Source organism: Littorina saxatilis, linkage group LG10 (genome assembly GCF_037325665.1).
Source record: "Littorina saxatilis isolate snail1 linkage group LG10, US_GU_Lsax_2.0, whole genome shotgun sequence".
Lineage (NCBI taxonomy): Eukaryota > Metazoa > Mollusca > Gastropoda > Littorinimorpha > Littorinidae > Littorina > Littorina saxatilis.
The window spans coordinates 20,816,355-20,820,431 of NC_090254.1; the positions used below are offsets into that span (position 1 = coordinate 20,816,355).

The 4,077-nt window shown below is 40.5% G+C and overlaps 1 protein-coding gene across 2 annotated transcripts in view; it reads left to right on the plus strand.

The window, feature by feature from the left end:
- The window catches only part of LOC138978382 (uncharacterized), a 4,515-nt gene extending 3,963 nt beyond the window's left edge, over positions 1-552 (plus strand). For both annotated transcript variants that reach the window (XM_070351111.1, XM_070351112.1), the window contains one exon: positions 1-552. This exon is cut by the window's left edge and continues 1,082 nt beyond it. The gene's annotated coding sequence lies outside the window, so the exon portion shown is untranslated.
- The last annotated feature ends 3,525 nt before the right edge of the window (positions 553-4,077 follow it).

A 4,077-nucleotide genomic window follows, 5' to 3' on the forward strand; every position in this document is an offset into this window, starting at 1 on the left:
GAAGAAAAAAAAGGCACACGGATTGGAGTTCCACAAGTCACACTGCAGATGAATTGAATACACACCGAGATTGAAGATGTCTGATACGAGCAGATTTTAATGACCAAGAAGGTAAGGTTGACTTTTTACCAAAAGCGAGTTAAGATCTGTTCACTGACACAGACTGCTCAGCTGAAACACCAATTGTGGAAATAGACAGAATTTGTTCAAACGTCGAGTTACATCAATGCTACCTACAGGCAAGGGAATGGCTAATGCACAGCCCAGCTTCATATACCGGTATGTTCGACAAAAGCAGAATTTAATTCTCTAAACTTATCTGCAATTTTAAAGTATCGTGAGCAAGACAAGCCGCGCTCTGGCTAGATCAAGCTTGTTTGCTTCCAGGAAATATTTCTATACAAAGCATTACTGGATTGGATTGGATTGGATAAGATTTACAGTCCAGTGAGGTTACCCTCATGGAAATTCGGGCTGCTTTCTCCCCGGAGAAAGCGAGCTGCCATACATACGGCGCTACCCATATTTTTTTTCTGCATGCGTGTATTCATGTTTCCTCGAATCCTGATACTTAATGCCGTGTGAGATGGACTTTTTTTACTTTATTCCAAGTCCCACGGGTATTTGATGGACATTTTTATCTATACAATTATACCAGGAAAGACCCTTTTGCCAATCGTGGGATCTTTAACGTGCACACCCCAATGTAGTGTACACGAAGGGACCTCGGTTTTTCGTCTCATCCGAAAGACTAGCACTTGAACCCACCACCTAGGTTAGAAAAGGGGGGAGAAAATTGCGGCCTGACCCAGGCCTGAACACGCAACCTCTCGCTTCCGAGCGCAAGTGCGTTACCACTCGGCCACCCAGTCCCTGTACTATACCTGAATTGAAATCTTTACAGTGTGCCTTTGATGTATAACTGAATACTCAAAACACACACACATTGTTCGTGATTAATATTTTCATAATTGTGCCATACTTTTGACAGTGTATGTAGTTTAAACGAAAGATTTACGATAGAATGTTTAAGATTATGCGGCTTTCGAAAGACAATATAGTGTGAAACATAAAATAAGACAAAAATCAACCGTAGATATTAGTGGAATAGACAAAACAAATTCACTACAACGTTAACGAAGGCACATGAAAGTACGACTACAGTTACTAACAGAAAAAAAATTGCCCTATATTTTTAATTCACACACTTAACAAAGTCGGTAAACCCTAAGTTTATTTCGATTTTCTACAAATTAGGTGCAATACAATGAGAGTACAATATAAATAATAATCATATATGAATGGCGATACGTTGGACAACTTTTGCCAAGGAAAGGGAAATCCTTTCCATTGCTGGGAAAATTCTGGTCGCTTCCTCCCAGTGGAAAGCTAGCAGTAACACAGTCGCGCTACCCAGGTGTGCACGTGTTTAGGTGTAATCAGCCACCTCCGCTTATGGCACAATGACTGAGGTCTTTTACGCGCCACTCTGGTGACACGGGGGGTGGGACATGGACATCGTCTCTAAAAATAATAAAATACAAACAGACAACAATACACTGAGTGTGTGTGTGTGTATGTGTGTGTGTGTGTTGTGTGTTTGTGTGTGTGTGGTTGTGTGTGTGTGTGGTTGTGTGTGTGTGTGGTTGTGTGTGTGTGTGTGTGTGTGTGGGTGTGTGGGTGTGTGTGTGTGTGTATGTGTGTGTGTGTGTGTGTGTGTGGGTGTGTGGGACTTTTTGTGAACGTGTGTTTTTGCATCTGTCCGAATCTGTGTTTCTGGATGTAAATCTGTCCATGTCGACCTTTGTGTCGGTCAGTGCCAATATTTGTGTTAGTTTGTGTGTCTGTCTTCGTGTCGATCTGTGCCTGTGTTTATGTCGGTCTGTGTCTGTTTTAATCATCCTTCATTGTGTCAATCTGTGTTTGTCTTTGTGTCTCTCATTGTGTCACTTCTTGTCGCTTTTTGTTTCAGTCTTTCTGTGAGTCTATGCCTGTCTTTGTGTAGGTCTTTGTGTCGGTAGGCCTATGTGCTTCTCTTAGTAATGGTCTGTGCCTTTGTGTTGTCAAACCGTGCCTGTCTTCATCTCGGTTTATGTTGATCTGTGCCTGTCTTGATGTCAGTCTGTGTCTGTGTTTATGTCAGTCTGTGCCTGTCTTTGTGTCGGTGTTTGAGTAGGCATTGGTGTTGGTGTGTGCCTGACTTTGTATTGGTTTGTGCCTGTGTGTGTCGGTCTGTGCCTATGCGACTTTTTGGTTTTTTTGGGTTTTTTTGCAGCTTTGTTATTGTGCCTGTCTATCTGTCAGTCTGTGTCTGTTTTTGTGCCTGTCTATCTGTCAGTCTGTGTCTGTTTTTGTGCCTGTCAGTCTGTGTCTGTTTTTGTGCCTGTCTATCTGTCAGTCTGTGTCTGTTTTTGTGCCTGTCTATCTGTCAGTCTGTGTCTGTTTTTGTGCCTGTCTATCTGTCAGTCTGTGTCTGTTTTTGTGCCTGTTTATCTGTCAGTCTGTGTCTGTTGTTGTGCCTGTCTATCTGTCAGTCTGTGTCTGTTTTTCTGCCTGTCTATCTGTCAGTCTGTGTCTGTTTTTGTGCCTGTCTATCTGTCAGTCTGTGTCTGTTTTTGTGCCTGTCTATCTGTCAGTCTGTGTCTGTTGTTGTGCCTGTCTGTCAGTCTGTGTCTGTTTTTCTGCCTATCTGTCAGTCTGTGTCTGTTTTTGTGCCTGTCTATCTGTCAGTCTGTGTCTGTTTTTGTGCCTGTCTATCTGTCAGTCTGTGTCTGTTGTTGTGCCTGTCTATCTGTCAGTCTGTGTCTGTTTTTGTGCCTGTCTATCTGTCAGTCTGTGTCTGTTTTTGTGCCTGTCTATCTGTCAGTCTGTGTCTGTTTTTGTGCCTGTCTATCTGTCAGTCTGTGTCTGTTTTTGTGCCTGTCTATCTATCAGTCTGTGTCTGTTGTTGTGCCTGTCTATCTGTCAGTCTGTGTCTCTATTTGTGCCTGTCAGTCTGTGCCTGTCTATCTGTCAGTCTGTGTCTGTTTTTGTGCCTGTCTATCTGTCAGTCTGTGTCTGTTTTTGTGCCTGTCTATCTGTCAGTCTGTGTCTGTTGTTGTGCCTGTCTATCTGTCAGTCTGTGTCTGTTTTTGTGCCGGTCTATCTGTCAGTCTGTGTCTGTTTTTTTGCCTGTCTATCTGTCAGTCTGTGTCTGTTTTTGTGCCTGTCTATCTGTCAGTCTGTGTCTGTTTTTGTGCCTGTCTATCTGTCAGTCTGTGTCTGTTTTTGTCCCGGTCTGTGTCGGATGGTATATCCGTTGTCGTTTTACACCTTTTGCATCGTTATTTTTTTTTAAATTTTTTTTTTATTTCAAACAATTTTATTCACATAAATAACAACAATTAACAATATCTCATACAATGAATTAAATACAACTTATCGAGAACAGCAAGCTAACTTTTTTAACGTTTTGTTCTTCGAACACTCACACAAAAATGCTTCTTATCTGTAACTGCCTATTAAAAATACTTTCCAACGGTAAAAACGAATTTGTTTTTTTATATATATACTAACGCACATCTTTCCGATTAAGATAATGTGGTTCAATTTATACATAGTTGCCTTTCTCACCATTACAAAATGCATACCAAATAAAACATCACTAACATTCAAAATAATCTTAATTTCTAAAGTACGAAAAATAAATTCTTCAATAAACTTCCAGAATTTGTATACAACCGGGCATTCAAAAAAGAAGTGTTCAATGAAATCAGTTACATCACAGCAGTAATTACATTTATTAGTTTCCGTTACTTTCATTTTACACAGGAGAATGTTGGTCGGATAAATGTTGTGCATAATTTTCCAGTGTAAAACTCTTAATCTAGTCTCTTGTGTTGACTGATAGGCAACTATCCAGGATCGTTCATCAATTTCTACATTAAACTTTCTCTTCCAAAATCCTCCGGAACATGGTACATCTGTTTTCATATTAATAATCTCTTTCCTGTATTCGCTGGCACTTAACACATTTTTGCCGTTAAACAGTGGTAAGGTAATACAAACATCATCAGTCATATTTACAGCATTTTTCCT